Source organism: Narcine bancroftii, chromosome 10 (genome assembly GCF_036971445.1).
Source record: "Narcine bancroftii isolate sNarBan1 chromosome 10, sNarBan1.hap1, whole genome shotgun sequence".
In the NCBI taxonomy this organism is placed as follows: Eukaryota; Metazoa; Chordata; class Chondrichthyes; order Torpediniformes; family Narcinidae; genus Narcine; species Narcine bancroftii.
Window position 1 is genome coordinate 5394511 of NC_091478.1, and position 21206 is coordinate 5415716.

General features: G+C 41.0%; 1 protein-coding gene across 10 annotated transcripts in view; it reads right to left on the bottom strand.

Moving 5' to 3' along the window:
- The window catches only part of mgmt (O-6-methylguanine-DNA methyltransferase), a 538867-nt gene that overhangs the window by 238952 nt on the left and 278709 nt on the right, over positions 1 to 21206 (bottom strand). The window lies entirely within an intron of this gene.

A 21206-nucleotide genomic window follows, 5' to 3' on the forward strand; every position in this document is an offset into this window, starting at 1 on the left:
ATCAGATATTAAATAAAATAACAGAAAACAATATACCAAAGAATCCAGAGATCTTTCTCCTAAGTAACATAAAAAACAAAGAATTTGGAATTGATTTGGAGGATGCACAAAAAAGATTTGTTAAGATAGCTCTAGCCGTAGCAAAAAAATGTATTATGTCAACCTGGAAATTGGAAGATAATCTGAAAATACAACAATGGTATATAGAAATGAATAAATGTATTCCATTAGAAAAAATAACATATAGTTTAAGAAATAATATTGAAATATTCGAACAAATATGGGAGCCTTACATTAAATACAATAGCGAAAACCTACCGGGGACAATCATTACCTAAGTTGATGGAAGGAGAAGGAAAGAAAAGAATGGACTCAGTAGAATTTCTGGTGTATTTTTGTTGAATGACAACATTGTCTGACTGGTTTAATGTAACCTAGATTGTATACCTAAAATGGATGGGAGGGGGGGGGGTGGTGGCTTGGGAGGAGGGGGGGGGGCGAGAAAAAGTCACTGTATATGTGTGAAAAAGAAAAAGTGTGTATCATGGCTAATGTGATTTATGGTGTGAAAAATAAAAAAAATTTAATAAAAAAAAAGGAAAATATGACATTTAGCCCATGTGGTATCACAGTGCTGGGACACATGCCACACACATAGATGATTGGAACAATATCCTATCACTGTCAAGATATCTGCTATTGGTGAGAAATATGCCCTTCACCCATGACCTCCAACTTGGAAAAAGTAAAAGAATGCGGGCCAGGCTTTCAATTTTTGCTCTTGTCCTGTCCAACTTCATTACAACCTTTAACACAGGCCCAAAACACTGGCCTTTGCAGAGAGGCACCATATTCACCAAATTCATTCCTTCTTTCAGATTTCTGATTCTCTCTGGTTTTATTGAAAGCTCAATATTTCATTGAATATTTTGACCTGAAACTTTGGAAAATATGTGTCATTAGAGGTTATCCATGACTCTCAGCCATCTTGGCTGAATGGTGTACTAACAACAACCTCTCACTCAGTGTCGCCAAACCCATGACTCTCAGTCAACTATTTAAAAAGGAAACAACTGCGACTAATAATGTTTTTGCCAGGCATGGGAGAAAGTTAGTAAGCCACTGTTGTTCAGAACGATTAAAAACACTCAGTTTCGAAGTACAGGAGCTGGTTTATTGACTTTTGCACTGAGACTAATGTTTTGGTTGATTCTTTCCCCGAAATTATATACCGCCCATGGATGAGTAAACCAAAAGGGGAAATAAAGGTCAACAATACAGATATGCTCAAGGACTGTAACAAAGACTATAATTGGCAGTAAAGTGATGGAAGACAACAGGACAGGCAGTTGACAAGATATTACAACCACAAAAGTGAGAAGAAAACATAAAAATGACATGCATTTTTACCACAACTTTCAAGGCTTCAGGCTATCCCAAAAGCCTTTTCTAAAATTCAAAGTTGGCAGGGAAATTAAGGAGGGAATCCTGAAGGAAAAGAAATAATTTTTATTTCAATCATTCCTTTATAAAATTCTAAACTGCTCGTCTTTAAGTGCTTTACAGACTGGGATAACATTGAACAATTAAGTAGATGGGGAGGTCTGTGGGAGAAATTTTGCAGGAAGTATAAAGACTGGCAGGGAGAGCTCCTGAAGGAGTGTAGGTTTTTGGTCATTTTATCTCACATGCAAGTTTTTTTCATGTGGCAATAAAATTTTGAGAATGACCAAAGTGATATTGCAGACGAAGGGAAGAATCTTAATCGGGACATTGGAGACTACATTTGCCTGAATCATTAAAAAAGACCGGAGGGGCAATGGGTTGCTGTCATTCAAAGCACATCACTTACCCCTGTTCAGTATGGGTGTGACAATATTTATCACAAGCTAAATCCACAAATGGTGACTGAGCTCAAAACCTACCGACCTAAGAATGCCACCAGCTGAGTCAAACCTCTGCAGTAAGAGAAATCAGGAAAACTTCTAAGATTTGAAGGCACTGGTCAAGGTACAGTTTGCACTAAAATGGTCCAGGATGCAATATGAAGAAAGATAATATGTGCAGAGATGGAACTCATGTTCAGCAGGTGTAGAAGTAGCTGTTGTCTTCAGGCCTCTGACTTACATTTCTGCAAGCTTGGGAAAACACTGCCTGATGTTTCAAAGGTTTGCAAAGGGAGTGGCCTAAGGTGATCAAATGAGAGGGAAACGTGGACCGCAATTGCAGTAGTCAGTCATAAAAAGATCTGGATCATGATGACCATCAAACAAAAAGACTTGACCTTCTGTCATCCTGTTTGGTTTTAAAGGAGAAGAGAACACAGCAAGATCATCGTTCTTGCTTTTGGTCTGACATTCAGACTGGGACAGTCTTCATTTTTTTCCCACTCACTTCAGCATTTTAAACCATGTTTACAGGTTGTAAAATCAATCAAATGCCTCCTTCAATGGTAAGAAAGCATGTGCTTTTAATCTTTACTAAGTGTGCTCCATTCTTTGCACTGGTGAGTCTTATAAAAGGACTTTGCTGCCTCCAGTGTATCACCCTGACTAAAGGATTATCTCACAGAACATGAACCACCCTTTTTGTTTCACATCCTGTCAGAATCCTTACGCAGTTCTCCATCAGCACAACACTGGGGAGATGCAAATAAATAATAACCAGTGAGTGATCCCCTCTTCTGTCACCCATCATCATCCTTTGGATCTATATTCAATCTTGCAATGTGTGAAGAGTGAAGGCCCAAGAGAATGAGATGGAGAGAGAGAGAGAGAGAGAGAGAGAGAGAGAGTGTGTGTGTTATATGTAAAACACATCAGAAGCATTTCAACTCAGTGGTTTTCAGTAGAAAGTCGATGAAGAAAGTCGGTCAGAGTGTTCCTGGTTGATTCTATCACGTGCTGAACTTTCTTTTGAAACGTTCTAGCAGAAGTCTTATTTGGAATTCTACAGCCTCTTTATTGCCGAGTCCAAAGAAAATGGAATTGCATGATGTAGTTTCTGTAGTTGATAATAAAACAATCATATACAACTCTTCATTTCTGTAATTACTATGAATCCTTAATTATGCAAATTTATTAAAAGTTCAAATTTCAGATTTATTGTCCGAGTACATGCATGACATCACATCACATCCCTGAGATTCTCTTTCATTCAGGCCAGGCAGAATTTCTAATTATCAGTAGTGCAAAAAAACTATTCAAGAAAGGATATATATATATATATATCAAAAAGCGAGAAATGTAAACAAACTGACTATGTTATACAGAAAATCAATATTCAATAATAAATAATTTGCAAAGTAAGAGGCCTTAAATGAGTCCCTGACTGAGTTTGTTGTTGAGAAGTCTGATGGTGGAGGGGGAGCAGCTGTTCCTGAACTTGGTGGCACGAGTCTTGTGGCACCTGTACAACTTTCCTGATGGCAGCAGCGAGAACAGAGCATGTCCTGGGTGGTGTGGATTCTTATGTTTGCTGCTGCTCTCTGATGGCAGCGTTCCATGTAGATTTCCTTGATGGTGGGGAACGTTTTTCCTGTGATGTACTGGGCTGTGTCCACTACCTTCTGCAGGGCTTTCCACTCACAGGTATTGATGCCCTCATACCAGACCATGATGCACCGTTCAGCACACTTTTCACTGCACATCTATAGAAGTATGCCAAGGTCTTCAATGTCAGACAGAATCTCTTCAAACTCCAGAGGAAGTCGAGGCACTGACATGCTTTTTCACCATGACATTTGTGTGTTTGGGTCCAGGAAAGGTCCACCAAGATAGTGTCTCCCAGCAATTTAAATTTGCTCACTTTCTCCACCTCTGATCCCCCAATGATCACTGGATCATACACCTCTGGCTTTCCTTTCTGAAAGTCTACAATCAGCTCCTTGGTTTTGGTGACACTGAGTGAGAGTTGCTGTTAGTACACCATTCAGCCAAGTTTTCAATGTATGTTCCTGCATGTTCACTCATTGTCCCCTTTTAATAAGCAAATTTGGATTAATAAGCACATTTGTATACGGTATTGTTGTACCGAGCCTTACAGTCATAGGTATGAAGCAAGAATAGCGGACAAAAAAGGCAGCTTGTGGTGCTCCGGTACTGATGGGGATTGTGGAGGAGATGTTCTTACCAATCCTCACTGATTGGGGTCTGGAGGTGAGGAAATCCAGGATCCATTTGGGGCCCAGGTCTTGGAATCTGCTGATCAATTTTGAGGGGATGATGATGTTAAATGGTCGATAAAGAGCATCCTGATGTATGCATCTTTGCTGTCCACATGTTCCAGGGCTTTGTGTAGAGCTAGCGAGATGGCATCTGCCATAGACCTGTTGTTACGACAGGCAAATTGGAACAGATCCATGATGCCTCTCAGACAGGAGGTGATATGCTTCAACACCATCCTCTCAAAACACTCCATCATTGTGGACGTTGTCCTGGGTAAACTTGTACCTCTCACTTTGTTCGTTTTAGATTGGTCACAGTGTTTGAGCTACTGAAAGAAAATAGACACACACACCGAGAGCAGTTCAGTTTATACAAATGTTTATTACTAAATCTAAAGCTGAATTCAAACTACAATATGCTAGCCCTTCCCAATTCTACTTATCAACGCCTGGACTGGTCCCAACTGCCGAAGCGAAGCAACGACCGCACACTTGTAGTAGGTTGTCGGGGCGCCGGTAGCAGCTTCTCCACCTCCCCCGACCGGGACGTTGGCTGGACTCTAGAAGTTCTTCTTCTTGCTGAGAGATGTTGCCACCTCTCGGAGAGTCTCAAACTTCAGCAGTGGGACCATGGCTTATATTACCCAAAAACTGCTAACCCAAGCACCTATTCCCAGAACAAAAAGATAAGCGAGCAAGCTAGCATGCCTAGGCTTCTATCGAATAGCACAACTTTCAGCTTATCACTTTGAATACAATGGTTTATTTTGCGTCAAGGTTAGGTCTCTGCCTGAAAGACTGTGACCAAAACAAGCAGGAAGATTAAATGTTCTTGGTACACAGATGTCCTTTCGTCAGATAACTGCATCTCTGGGCCGCAAGGTGGAATTTAGCTTATGTCTGCTGAGTCTCAAAGCAGGTTACTGATTCTCAGCCTTGCAGGAGCAAAAACATGGTTTAAATCCTCCAATACAGACGTGAGCGCCACTGTTTGGTAGTCATTTAATTTTCAATTCTGTAGATTTTATTTTATTCAGATGTCTTTTACAAACACAAATGTCTGCCAGATCAAAGAGTTAGAAGAGGCACATCTAGACAGAGCAGTGCTGGGTGGAAAGGCCGGCCTTCTGTATGGGCATGCTCTAGCATGGCATTTGCTCATCGCTCATTCTTCCTCTATTTTTAGTAAAGAATATCTTGTTTTTTTATATCTAGGTTTATTAATGAATTAGGAGATCTTCACAGACAGCGGTTGCAATTTGAGAAGACTGAGGCAGACAAGAGAAAACCAGAAAATGAGGGAGATGACTGAAACAAGGGCAAAGAATAAGGGTGGGGTGTTGCAGGATCAACCAGCACCAAAGCCGCCACACAGACCCCCGTCGCTGGGCACGCCACGAAGACTCCTGCAGCCTGCCAAGGCCTCACGGAAGTGACTGCCATCCTATGTAAACACTGTTGGGACTAACTCTGCCCCGGGGCATTGGCAAGTGAACCGGCGTGGACTTGAAGGGCCGACATAGCCTGTTTCCACGCTGTAAACAGTTATATGGTTAGTTATATGGTTAAGTAGAGACATACGGAGAAGGAATAAGAGCAATTTTTGAAGACCTGGGTAATGGGGTAAACCAGCATTATAATTTATAATGAACTCAAGAAAACAGCAGACATCTTTAAGGAGCTAAAGAGAGCCCTTTCACCTTTGATGAGCAAAGTTCCAGATGGTTAACCTCAAACTGCCTCTGCCTCCGGTACATACCAATCTCTCTCATTTATGCCACTTTGAACCCTTCAACACAAGATGAAAACTGCACACAATACTCAAGGCCCTGTTGCAAATGCCTTGTGCGATTGCAGCAAAATATCCCTGTTTCGAGTCAGGAATTCTCTTGCTATGAGAATGTATTACCAGGTGCACCTGCATACTTGCTTTCAGCCACTGGGGCATGTGGATATTCAGGTTTCATTAACTTTCCCCTCTCCCAATCTCAGGTCATTTGGATAATTGCCAAAATGGATAACCTCACATTTATCCACATTACACTGCATCTGCAATGCATTTGTCCTTCCCTCTCAATCTGCTCAAATCACCCGGAGATTCTCCACATTCATCTCAAGGCTCACCTTACCACCCAGTACTGTGTCATCTATCTGCCTTCTTGGAGATTTGATGTTTAATTCCCTTGTCCAAATTATCAATTCACATCTTGAATCATCTTGAATCAGTGTGGACCCAGCAATGATTCCTGTTGAATGCCAGGAGTCACTATCTGCTACTCGGAGAAAAAACAGTCTTTTCATGTTCTTTGTTTCCTGTCAGCCAACAACTTCTCTATTTTGTACTTCTTTATTCATTTCAGCACCTTTCCCATTTCCAAGAGCTTCGGTTTTGCTCTAAATCTCTGTGGGACCTTAATGACTTTGCTTAAAGTCCAACTACAGTATATCACATTCTGCTTATAATGTGCTCAAAGCAATCCAGGAGATTTGCCAAGCTTGATTTTTCTCTCACCAATCTACAGCACAATTTTCTGATCCTCACTCTTCATTGACTGCTCTTCTAGTTCAAATTTTACAATTGACTCACACATTTTTCCGTCACAAGCAAAAAGCTAACGAGTTGATGATTCTCTGTTCTCACTCGCCTTCCACCTTTAAACAGTGGGGTTACAATGGTCACCCTCCAATCTACTGGAACTGTTCCATAGTCTACAGACCCTTGGAAAATGATGGCTACTATTTGTTGGGTCACTTCCTTCTGTACTCTGAGACTACTGGGCCCTGGGGATTTCTAGGTCTTAAATCTCATTAGTTTTTCCTCACATCCTTACAAATAGGGATTTCATCTTGTCGCTCCCCCCACCCCCACCCACCTCCAATAACATTTTTGGAAGCTTGGTTGGTTCTGTCTTTGCAAAGGAGAATACAAAGTATGAATTTAAAATGCCTGCCATTTCTTTGTTGCCCGTTATACATTTCTTATTTCTGACTGCACTCCCCATTTCATTCCTGAGGGATGGAAATGTTTTGGGATCAGCTCAGAACTTCCATCTTCAATTTGAGTCCTGAGGTTCCACCCAGTTTCTTTAGTAAATGCCAACAAATACCTGCCCATTAGAGGCGGTTGGAATTTAGCCCAAGCAATTTATATTTTTGTTCTGATTGATTTGCAGCAAATCATGTGACAGATGAATTTACTGTGGCATTAATATGGAGAGCATCAACATTATCAACGAAAGTAAAAAAAAGTGCTACTGAAATTTAATGATCTAATAAATATTCATAATTAAAGCATGAAGTATTTACAGCCACACCGCAATTATGCTTCTATATACAGAAGGATGGTACAAGACAATTCCCTTTCTAAACATGTGTCAGTTTTAGCTCTGCAAGGAGAACCACCATTTTTGCATATGTTTAATAGCAAGAATGGCAACAACATATGCAGACTTTGGCAAATTGTACCAATGGATCGAGAAACATGAAACAATGCCAGCTTCAGGGAGAGCAGGCATCAGAAGCTGGTATTCATGTCGTATAAAACCATGCAACAGAAAAATGGCACTGCAAGGTGCCCTAAGGGTCATTTGTCTTTTTAAAATTTAGACACACAGCACATTAACAGGCCCTTCCAGCCCTCAAGTCCAAATACACCAATTGACTCATACGATTTTGGAGGGTGGGAGGAAACCGGAGCACCCAGAGGAAACCCATGCAGACATAGGGAGAATGTACAAAGTCCTTCTGGAGAGCTCTGGATTTGAACCCAGGCCACTGAAACTAACCACAGCGCTAGACGTACAGCTCAGGGCCTGCAGGGAAATAACGAATGAGGAGAACAAGCGACAACTTGTCATCTTATTTTGTAACACAATTTTAACTTTGTACTTGAGAGGCTGGGGGCACAGGACAGGGTCTGAGTGTTTCCAAGTTCACAGTACCTTATCTTCTTCTCTTCTTTGGCTTTGCTTCGCGGACGAAGATTTATGGAAGGGTATGTCCACGTCTGCTGCAGGCTCATTGGTGACTGACAAGTCCGATGCGGGACAGGCAGGCATGGTTGCAGCGGTTGCAAGGGAAAATTGGTGGGTTGGGGTTGGGTGTTGGGTTTTTCCTCCTTTGTCTTTTGTCAGTGAGGTGGGCTCTGCGGTTTTCTTCAAAGGAGGTTGCTGCCCGCCGAACTGTGAGGCGCCAAGATGCACGGTTGGAGGCAATATTGGCCCACTGGCGGTGGTCAATGTGGCAGACACCAAGAGATTTCTTTAAGCAGTCCTTGTACCTCTTCTTTGGTGCACCTCTGTCTCGGTGGCCAGTGGAGAGCTCGCCATAGAACACAATCTTGGGAAGGCGATGGTCCTCCATTCTGGAGACGTGACCCACCCAGCGCAGTTGGGTCTTCAGCAGCGTGGATTCGATGCTTGCAGATTCTGCCAGCTCGAGTACTTCGATATTGGTGATGAAGTCATTCCAATGAATGTTGAGGAGACAGCGCTGATGGAAGCGTTCTAGGAGCCGTAGGTGATGCCGGTAGAAGACCCATGATTCGGAGCCGAACAGGAGCGTGGGTATGACAACGGCTCTGTACACGCTGATCTTTGTGTGTTTCTTCAGGTGGTTGTTTTTCCAGACTCTTTTGTGTAGTCTTCCAAAGGCGGTATTTGCCTTGGCGAGTCTGTTGTCTATCTCTAAATCAGTATCTTATACTGCATATCAAAAAACCTGGACACTTCCTTCACACATTTTCTGATGTTAATTCCTTTTCTCTGGGCACATTTGTTTCTTTGTTCCTTAAACAAATGCATGAAAAAGGCTAAATGCCCACTCAGAACAAGTGTTTATTATGTATATCACTAATTATGCATTTTGTAAAAATGAAGTATCATATATACTTGAGTAATTGTTGAACTTTTTGGACCAATTTTTTGGGTCAACATTCAGGGGGTGATCGACTTTTACATGGGTCTTCCTTTGACCGCGGTAAATACCTGCGTTGCTCAAGGCGTAGGGAGCTCGGATGGCCGGGGATAGGTGGTAAATCCACCTTTGGATTTCGGATGGGCGAGTGGTCGGGGCCAAAAATAAGTGGGGAGGGGTCGAGTTTTACACGGGTCATACAAAAACATGTAATTTTTGGTCCAAAAGAGGGGTGGTTGACTATTACATGGTTATCAATGATTTTATTGGTGTTATATACAGTAGTTGTAGGCAATAAAATTAAGATTATGAAGAGATAGGATAAGAAGAGTATTATGGTTGATTCCAGGGATCTGGCGTATAAGAAAGACCTGGTACAACAGGGAAATCATGGGAAATGTTGATACCGGGAAAGTTGCCCACACGTACAATCGATACCACAAGTAGTTGAGGCAAACTGAAGAAATGTCAGATAATTCACAATGACTGGAGTAATAAAAAAAGAGTGAAAAGGTCTTGTCTGGAATAGATGAGGCTGAATGAAAGAATTTTTGAGATGTTCTCTACCCTCAGATTTGTTTGGTTTTAGTCAAGATTTTAAGCATGAGATTACTCAGTTGCAGTAAATACAACAGTTTTATTATGTTTTCTTCTGTTATAATTGTTGGGGAGGGGGGGTTGTGGTGGGGGGGGAGGCCCACAGCAGCGCTACAAGACTGCTTTGAGACCACAGACTGGAGAGGTTTCAGGGAGGTGGTCACCTACAACAGCCACGAAAACATCAAGGAGTGCATCAGCTCAGTCACTGACTGCGTTATGTTATCATTTAGGCCAGTGGTTTTCAACCATTCGCTTTCCACTCACATCCCACTTTAAGTAATCTCTAGGCCATTGGTGCTCTGTGATTAGTAAGGGATTGCTTAAGGTGGGATGTGAGTGTGATCTGGATCTCTGGACAAATGCCTGTGATCTGCATTCCTCAGCAGGTTCCGAATGTCATTGTTCATCCAGGGCTTCTCGTTGCTGGGGACTCACTCATCTACAGACGTTTTGATAAAGCCTGTGACAGCTGAGTTCTTGAATATCATCTAATCTGAGCCTTGAGGAAGTCCTCATGCAACCACCTTCCTTCTCTCCTGATCTTCAGAGCCTCACTTTTTAGGCTCTGTCTGTATGAAACCAGATGATCCGATTTACCAAAATGTGAGTTGGGGAAAAGTGGTAGGGCTTCCTCATCTTAGAGTAGCTGTACCTCTGGTACAGCAGGTTACATGCTGGTGCAATTGGACAGTGTTTTCTTGAGCCAGGCCTGGTTAAGGTCACCAATTGTCTTTTGTTTACTGATCACGTCATGCAGCTCTTCAATTGCAGGTTTATAATTGGCATCAGGAGGGATATAAAATCCAGTGAGAATCACTGATAAGAACTCTCAGGATAGATAGAAGAGTCTGGATTTAATCGAGATTTGCTCTAAGGTTTTAAATCCACTTAATAAATGAACTATCCTCGAGACAAAACATCTCCCTACCTGTCAAGAAGGTGCAACAGTGACTGCACTTCCTGAGAAGACTGAGGCGGGAAAAGCTACCGGCCGCCATCTTGTCAACTTTCTACAGGACTGCATCACAGTGTGGTACGGTTGTAGTGGAGCAACAGATTAATCCACAGGACCATAAGAGTGGCTTTTAGAGGATCACTGGAGTCTCTCTCCCCACTATTGACATGATTTACCAGGATCGTTGTCTATAGAGGGCTTTCAAAATCAGTGAACACTCCTATCAACCTGCACACAGCATCTTCCAGCCATACCCATTGGGAATAAGATACAGGTGGTCCTCAAGTTATGAATGAGATCCGTTCCTAAGCCTGTCCTTGTCGAATTTGTAGGTAAGTTGGAACAGGTACATACAGTTCTTATTTGGTATCAGTCAAATTTCTTGAAGTAGGCATCAAGGGAGGTTTGCACAGAACTTTTCTTGCATCGCATTTATGCTGGTTACAAGGGTAAATAACCATGATCTGACTTAAAATGGCAGGCGGTGTTTTCCTTCTCGAGCGTAGTCTGTTCATAAGTACGAGTTCTCCGTAACTTGGGCATGCGTGAATCAGGGTCTGCCTGTACAGGAGTATCGGGTCCAGAACCACCAGGCTGAAAAACAGCTTCTTCCCATGGGCAGTGAGACTGCTGAACAACTGATGAAATGCTCATACAAACCCTCCATGACTCCATTATTTATTTAACAATAATAATTTAATATTTGTACATACATGCTGTTCACCTGTATTGTTTGTCTATATGAGCGCAATGTCTGCAGGTGCGTTTGCCTTGTTTTGTACCGAGAACCAGAGAATACCATTTTGTGGGGTTGTACTTGTACAATTGGAAGATAAATAAACTTGAATTTGAACTTGTATATCCTTAATTACTCTTTTTAAAGCCAGAGGTGATATAATGTATATTTTATACTGGATTTGTTAAAGAGAAGATTATGATTGATAAAATTCTTCATTAAACCATTCAACATCAAACATTTTGAACTGGCAACATTTAAATAGCATTCCTACATGAATCTGTCATGATAATAGGTCATGAAGCAGAACAAATTTAACTATATGCAAATACAGCAATCAGTATATGAAAGGCTAAAATCCCTCCACAACCTGAGGGGAAAGAGTGAGAACAAGAAAATGGAAAGGAGAAGGAAAAGTACAAAATCTGCATTTATACAAACTGGAGATGTAACAGGACTTTTTAGCAACCCTTTTTACCACAATTTTTGATGGTAATATTATATTATGGAGGGGTTCTTAGAGAAAGGTCTGGAATCCTACAGGTTTTATTTTTAGGTTTCCTCAAAATTCACAGGTACTTAGGATGTCCGAAATAACATTTGAAATAAAACCAGAGATGCTGGAAAGACTCAGGTGGTCAGGCAGTTAGTTTGTGTGGAGATAGAAGTTGAGTTAACATTTCAGCTCTCTTCAATTCTGGTGGAAGAGCTGAAGGAAGTAACATCAGTCCATGCATGGGAAACCATGAGAGGGAGATAGGGAACTGAGCTCCTGTCAGATGGCCAAGACTTGGGGAGAAAAAATTGATTTGTCGGGTTGAATGAGCGGTTTCCGTGCTGCATGTTCCAGGTAATTCTATGTGAATTACTTAAAAACAGTGGACTATTTTAAAGGTTTTACTTTTTCTTTCAATTTCTTTTGCATTTGCACTGCACATTCAGTTAAAATTCTCTTAATGCAGCATTGATTATAACATGTGAGTACTTTATTACACTTCAGCAGTTACTAACTTTACGGCATGGAATAATGCCCTGATTCTTCAATACATCACAGTTGGTATGAGTTGTGTTTCATTAAAAGCGAGGTGATAAGATTCTGCATTTACACCAGGAGCTTGAATAACGTTTGAGTAGATATTTCAAATGGGTGCAGTATTTAGAACCAAAAATCAAGTAGCACCTGTCTATCAGAAAACATAATAACTTTATTAGAACAATCTGATTAATATTTATGACCCTAAATGTGCTATAACTCAATATAATCCACGTGTTATTAGAATGGGGTCATCATAGGAATTAACTTTTTTGTTCATTAATTTACTAGGATTAGTAGAGGTCACAAGACAGCAAATCTATTTCAGATTTTATGAATCTGTTTTCAAAAAGTACTTAATTTGTGGCACGAGGGTGTCTTTGGGGTTAAGCAGAATTGTATGTCCCTCTAATTGGTTTCTATTCAGAGTAAATTCATTACATAATGTTCTCTTCAAAATTCATGAATCAATTTAACTGAAAAAACCACATTAACAGCTTTTGGTTCATTAGCACATGTAGTTCAGATACAAAATGACTGCTTGTAGGCTTTCTTTAGGCAAACAGATTTTGTTTACAATGACTGCTTAAAAGGGATTTGTTCAAAAGCCAGTTTTAAAAAAAAAGTATTAAAACTGTGACTGATTTTAGAGTGGCTTCAGGAATCTGCCCTCGTGACTTAATGAATATATATCATTGCAAAAAAACTCCATTCCTGGTGCCAGGAATCAGCTCCAGGTTCCTTTGGATTTTAGACTCACTAGGGTAGCAGTCTTGGAACTTTACCAAACCCTTGAAATAAAATGAGCAGTCTTTGTAAATACAACTGGAGCATAGAAAGTGGCTCTGTAAAAACTGCCCGGAACAGATCCAAAATTATAATTTGAGGTTGAGGCCAATCTGCTGTGTGAATGACTACTATCCTGTACCTTTTTGCCCTCTTAGTACACATTTATTTGGTAACAATTATGAAAAGATATTTGTGAAACCACTTCACTGAAGGCACCCTTGAGCAAAATTGCAGAATATGTGACAAATGACAGCCACTTAGTATCAGTCTGATTGGTTACTTACAAATGTGTTCTGACCATTTCGAAAGGTTCGGTAACATAGAGGTTAAATTAGTAATCTGGCAGCCAGAGTTCTGGACCATTGATCTAGAAACATGAATTTGAATCCACCACAGCAGCTGGGGAATTTAAATTCAAGCAATTAAATAAATCTGGAATTAAAGCCATGTCAGATATCGTAACCATGAAATCACCGGATTGTTGGAAAAATCCAAGGTTTACTAATGCCCATTCGGAAATGAAAACTGCTTTCCTACCTTGTCAAGCCGTTAAGTGACACTGGACCCACTGTTACGGTTAACTCTTTGCAATTTTTTTAGTTCAGAGACAATTAGGAATGGATAATAAATGCCCAGATTGCCAGCCATGCCCATGTTGCATGAGCGAGCAAAATAGAAGTAAACTATACAAGTCCAGCTGGACTAATGTCTCTGATAGCTTCTTTCATACAAGCTGGTAAAGTGGCAATCTAACACTTTCATTTCGCTGTTATCATGGGGCACCGTCAGGTTATGACTGCGCACAAGGCTCATAAGAAGTGCTGAAATCATTCCTGTTCAGGACCCAGCAGAAGCAATGGTTGTGCAAATTATCGCAGGAGGGAAAAATGCAACAAGAATGCAAACGAACAATTGACAAGAAGCAGGCTCAGCACCTTCCGCGTTTCAGTGTCTCGTGCACAGCTGCATGGCAGTTTCGGATGTGGCCTTGTGACAGTAATTTCCCACATGCTGAGTTCCTGATCTTGGGTGCACTGTCACAGCGAGGAAGCAAGCAGAAGGTAAGCCCTTCCTTCCACAGAAGAAAACCTCTGATCAGGCTCATTCCCTATTGCTTTTGCTCACCACTTGAGAAAAAAATATGATACATGCACACAGACTTCTGCACGCTGCGATAAATAGTTCCAGACCTTGGGGTAAACAAGCTGTGCAACCCCAGACCTGGCTCTCCAATAGAAATAGCTGTGATTTATCTTATGAAATTTTGATACAATTACATCAATTAGTTCTTCAAAGAAAGATTTCCTCCATTTTTTTTCATTCAGATTAATGGAATAAATGCTGTAAAGCAGACTATAAATAATCATCTCTGAGAAAGATTTATTCAAAAGGCAGCACTTAATAATTAGAAACATGCAAATCAACAATTCGTCATATAACTTAGAAGTTTCAACTTGAGATATTGTATGGTGCATGCTGGCCATTTATTACTCAAGATTTGCATGAAATATACACCTCAGAACATGTGCACTAGATTTAATATTAAGAAGCAAAAATAACATTTTGTACTAAATCTGTTGATCTGCCAGAAGCACCCATTAAAAGGTTTTTAAAAATATTACCAAAAGTCTTGCCTTGCTGATTTCTTGTGTGAGACTCAGAGCTCACAATAAAACAAAAAACTTTGATGACCACGGCCTGCTCTCAGTAACCATTTCTCAACTTATTCATTAAACATTGTTTAAAAATTGAATTTGTGACTAAATCTTTGTTTGCCCATTTTCTATCGACTTTGCAAAGTTAATTCAAGAGAATTATGCAGAATGGGAGCAGGCCATTCAGCCCATGTCCATGCTGACCAATGAACACCAACCATTCTGTATTGATTTATCACTCACCACTGTTCCATAGCATTCTCTACCTCAATGAATCACGTGCTTATCCAAACACTGTTTAGATGTTGTCAGTTACCCATCTTCAACGACTCTTCTGTCAATGCATTCCAGATACTTACCACTGAGTGAAGAACATTCCCTTCAAATTCTCTCTAAATTTCTTACCCTTTGCTCGACACCAATGTCCTTTATTTTATCTACCTCTGAAATGGGAATCATTTCCTGCAGTCTACCCTATCCATAAGAGTAATATTTTTATAGATCACACTAATTTCCCCACTTACATCACTCATGTCCTCCATAATCTTTGGAATGTTTTGGACAAAGACACTTTTTTCCTTTATTTGTCCCTGTGCTCCACATTTTACATTTGTAATCAAACAATTTACATCCAATTAAAAGTGCACATTCCAGATTTTATTCAAGGTTATTTGTACACATTTTGATTTGACCATGTAGAAATTACAGTACTTTTTATACATCGTCCCCTCATTTCAGGGCACCATAATGTTTGGGACATTTGGCTTCACAGGTGTTTGTGAGGACTCAGGTATGTTTAATTGCTTCATTGGTGCAGGTATAAGAGAGCTAGGCTTGCATCTCAGCTTTTGATCACCTTTGGAGTCTGTAGTTGCCATTTTTCAACATGAGGACCAGGGTTGTCCCAATGAAAGTCAATAAAGCCATGGTGAGGCTGAAAAACAGGAATAAAACAGTAAGAGACATCGCCCAAACATGAGAATTACCAAAATCAACAGTCTGGAACATCATTAAGAAGAAAGCATGTACTGGTGAGCTCAGTTATCACAAAGGGATTGATATTACAAGGAGAATTCTCATTATATTGAATAAAAATCACAAACACCTGTCCAGCAGATCAGAAACACTCCTCAGGTGGCAGGTGTGAATATGTCAATGACAATTGTTTGCAGAAGACTTCATGGACAGAAACACAGAGGCTACACTGTAAGATGCAAACCGTGGCAAAGGTGGTTGGGCAGTTCCTTTACATCTCCACACTTTGCTCTTGCCATCACTCTGAAACAAATTAATCTTGGTCTCATCATCCACAAGACCTTTTTCCAGAACTCTGCAGGTTCTTTTAAATACTTCTTTGAAAACTGTCATCTGGCCATCCTTTCTGTGGCTAACTAGTGGTTTGCATCTTGCAGTGTAGCCTCTGTATTTCTGTTCATGAAGTCTTCTGCAGACATTAGTCATTGACTTATCTACACCTGCCTCCTGAAGAGGGTTTCTGATCTGTTGGGCAGGTGTTTAGGGATTTTTCTTCATTATGATTGAGAATTCTCTGTCCTCAGCAGTGGAGGTCTTCCTTGGAATACCAGTCCCTTCACGATTACTGAGCTCACCAGTACGCTATTTCTTCTTAGTGACATTCCAAACTGTTGATTTTGGTAATCCTAATGTTTGGGTGATGTCTCTTTCTATTTTTCTTGTTTTTCAGCCTCATAATGGGTTCTTTGACTTTCATTGGGACAACTCTGGTCCTCATGTTGAAAAACGACACTACAGGCTCCAAAGGTGATTAAAAGCTTAGAAGCAAGCCTAGCTCTCTTATACCTGCACCAATGAAGCAATTAAACATACCTGAGTCCTCACAAACACCTGTGAAGCCAAATGTGCCAAACATTATGGTACCCCTGAAATGAGGGGGCTATATATATAAAAGGTACTGAGATTTCTACATGGTCAAACCAAAATGTGTCCAAATAAAATATGGACTATGCTCTTTAATTCCATTGAATTGTTAACTGTGGAGCACAGGGGTAATGAAGAAAAAAAGCATCTTTGCCCCAAATATTATGGAGGGCAGTGTAACTTCATCCACCCTATGGAGAACAGGCTTAGCATTTCCACTCTTTCCCTAAATGATTCATCCTAAGCACTCTCTCCAGTGCCACCAATCCTTTGTGTATCTTGGTGGCTGGAACAACATGCAGTACTCTATCTGAGGTCTGACCAAGGTTTTAGGAAGTTGGACCATAACCTCCTTACTTCTGAAGTCATTGCACTGATTAATGAAGGTCAGTATCCCACATGCCTTCCTACAAGGATCTCTTGATTTGTTCTCCAAGGTTCCCGACCCTTTAATTCAGTATATGTCTTTGCCTTAGTTGTGCTATCAAAATGCTTCATCTCATATTTGTCTGGATTAAACTGCATCTTCCATTTTTGATCCACCTTCAACATATACCGTAGATAGCCCTTTCCAGCTGGAAGTACCTTGCAGACTTCAATAACTCTACGAGTCTTTGTGTCATCTGTGAACTTACTGATCTTGTTTCCTCATCCACACCCAAATCATTAAGGCACATCATAAACAGAAAACGTCCCAGCACTGATCCTTGAGGGACACCACTAATCACAACCATCCAATCACACCAAAAAATACCCCTCTAACATCATCCTCTCTTCTATTGTTGAGCTCATTTTGGATCTAGTTTGTTAACTAGCCCTGGATCCCATGTGTCCTCACCTTATGAACCAGTCTTTCAACGTCCATGTAAATCACATCTACTGCCCTGCCCTCATCAGAACACCTTGTTACCTCTTAAATTGGATTCAGTCAAATTGGTCAGAGAAGATTTTCCCTTGACAAAGTCACAGTGGCCACATCTAATTAGTCCCTATTAACATGACCATTAATCTTTTTACTCAGAATGTTTTCTTGTATTTTCCTTGCCACAGACATGAGGCTTACAAGTTTGTTCCTACCAGGCTTTTTCCTGCTCCCTTTCATGAAAAGAGAGACCATGTTTGTTGTCCTCTAGTCATCTGGTACCTCATTTGTGTCCAGAAAAGATTCAAAATTCTCAGCCAGAGACCCAGCAATTTCTTAATAAGTCTTCCATAACAACATGGAATAAATAGCATTCAGACGTTTTATCCACTGCTAAGGCATCAAGTATCTCTTCTTTATCATGCATCTCCTTTTTATTTATAGAGACCTGCACAGATGTAACTAGGGCCACAGTTCCTGTCAAAGAATCAATGATATTGAATGTCTACAGGATATTAACTAAAGAAGCTACCCAATTTGTTTTCATCTTTCTAAAATTTCCAAGCAGAAACCAGATTGTTGACCAGATGCCTAGCTTTAATTCGGTTGACGGGTCAGTGTTAGATGAGATCACCTGTGTCACGAAATCAATTCTTGGAATTTCTGTTCTGCAAGCAAATATACTGCAGATGCTGAAAAGGAGAAATCAAGCAGAATATGCTGGAAATACCGTTGTTGACCACATCTGTGAACAGAGAAACCGGGAAAATATTTCAAGTGTTGGAGCTTTCATTTGATCCAGCCTTGATGAAAAGGAAATTAGCCTGAAATGTTAACATTGCTCTGATCTCAGGATGCTCCCTGACCTACTGAACATTTCCACTGCTTTTTGTTTCAAATCTATGTACTGTTTAATTCTATCCATATATTAATTCCACTTTAAAGTCTCCTACATGTGACAGAATTCATTGAATTTTTAAATTTTCTCATTCCCTTGTCTCCAAAATATTTATATGGTCATACCTCCACTTCCAAGGAATTAACATTCCACTTCATTGAGGTTGCCAGAGTGAGAACTGATGAAGGCCACCTAACATGTGGCTTGACAAACTTGTCCCAGTCAGGCCTAGTTTTCCAAACTCTTGATTACTAGAACTGTGAAGTAATGAGCAAGAGTTGCTAGAACAACTCCCTTTAACTGCAAGGAAGAACTGACCACAACTGTGAAACATTGGTCAGAACAATTGCTTACTTCACTTCTTTTTTTAACAAGAACCAGACAGAAGACAGGGATATTGTGAAAACACAAGAAAGCTGGAGGAATGCAGTAGGTCTTGCAGCATCCACAGGAGGTAACCAAAGTTTCAGGCCTGAGCCCTTCTTCAAGGTATGAGCAAAAAGCAGACAGGTGCCTGAATTGAAAGGCTGGGGGATAGGGGAGGAAATGGTAGAAGGAAGAGCACAGGCCAACAGGAAAAGGTGGATAATTGGATGGGGGCAGGAGGACAAGAGAGGAAAGGTGAGAATTGATCAGATAAGGGGGTGGCTCTGTAAGTACAGAGCTGGAGGAAGGAGACAGAAAATCTTTTCAGTTGCTCGGACGCAGATAATGTGCCGGCAGACGTGGCTGGGGGAGTGCAGCTGAGTTCAGGTGGCTTTGGAGAAAACATCTTTCTGTCACCTGAACATGCCGGCTGAAGGAGAGCCACGTCCAAGCCGAATGCCGGCTCCTGTGGAATGTGGCCGTGGTCCCACTGCTGCTTTCAGGTGCAATGGGGGATTCTCGGAGCCGGAGAATATACCTACAGGAGGAGGTTTAGGTAAGTGCTCCTCCTGGCCGGGTTCTCCACTTTCAGATGGCCTCCTGTCAGCTGCATAGGGGTAGAATATGCGGCTTTACATTTTGGCCACCTGAAAGTGCCTAGAGAGAATATGGGGGGGGGGGGGGGGGAGAGAGAGAGAGAGAGAGAGAGAGAGAGAGAGAGAGAGAGCACGTGCGCTAGGGAAAAGGAGAAATAGATGTAGGGATAAGGGGAGAGATGGGGGGGAGGTTGAAGTTAAGGCCATCCAGTTCGAGGATGCCCAGATGGAATATGAGGTGTTCTTCCTCCATTTTGAGGGTGGTCTCAATCTGGCCGTGCATGAGACCATTGACAGACATGGCATGGGAATGGGGAAGGGAATTGAAATGAGTTGCTGCTGGGAGATCCCTGCTATTGCAGCGGATAAAACAAAGCTGCTCAACGAAATGATCTCCCAGTCTGTATAGAGTCTCCCTGCTGCGGCATCAGGAGCACTAGATGCAGTAGATGACCCCTGCAGATTCACAAGTGAAGCGCTGCTCCACCTGGAAGGACTGTTTGGAGACCCAAATGGTGGTGAGGGAGGTGGTGTGGATGCAAGTGTAGCACCTCCTGCAGTCATAGGCGTGGGTGCCAAGGGGGTGACAGGGGTCACAAGCACTTGCTGTCCTCCAGCTGCTAAGATTAACTGGAGAGTACGGTGAATTACAAGAAGTTCTGGGAATTGTTTTTGTCTATCTCTTCTTCTGAGTCAATTTTCGAAACTGAGAAAAACTCATCCCATACTGATTTATGGAAGTTTTGTGGTCGTCACTAAGGAAATCACAGACGCAGTTGGGTCAGGAGGTGCATTAGTTTAATAGATGCCCTTCACTATTGGTCTTGTTAAGTAAATTATAGCTTCACAGAGCATTTCCATGTTCAAATGAAAAGTAATTTCAAATTATGGTGAGCTAAAATAGTCGTTACGACCTTTTAAACTATTGTTCGGAAAGAATCTGGAAACAATAAGAATATCATCATACTGTGGTTTGTGTATAATCAGATTTTTGAGGGAGGCCCAGGTTCAATTAATTAATTATTCATTAATCTTTGCAAATAATAAAAACAAGGTCAAAGTCTTTCCTGAGATATGTGCTTGGAAAAATCTGTTCTAATGACTTGCCAAGGTTACATCTGTGATTAAATAAAGCATCACTGCCATTTTTAATTAATTAAATAATGCTTACAGCTCTCCTAAACTTTAGATTAGATAACTCACTGAGTGCAGAATTTCATTTGCAATTCTGAAAATACATTCAATGAACTTCTAAATAAATGATTGATCTTATCACTATACGTTGAATTTTAAATGACAATATTAGGGATGGTTCTTTACTTAAAATAAGTGATCCCAAAATCCATGGGCAGGATGGTTTCATAAAAGTTCGCGTTATGCTGTTACAGCTCCAGCGACCGGGGTTAAAATTCCGCGCTGTCTGTAAGGAGTTTGTACGTTCTCCCCATGTCTGTGTGGGTTTCCTCCGGGGGGCTTCCGGTTTCCTAAAGAGCGTGCCGGTATTGTAGGTCAATTGGGTATCAATGGGTGGAATGGGCTGAAAAGGCCTATTACTGCGCTGTATGTCTAAATTTAATAAATTAAATTAATTTTTTTTTCCGAAGGCCCACTAATCCTCACAAACACAAATAAATGAACAAATATCCGGAATTATTTATTACAAACACTTCCCCAACAATACTGGCTTTACGAAACGGAGGATATTCTTGTACTAATCTTCAGTGTGAATTTATGGCAC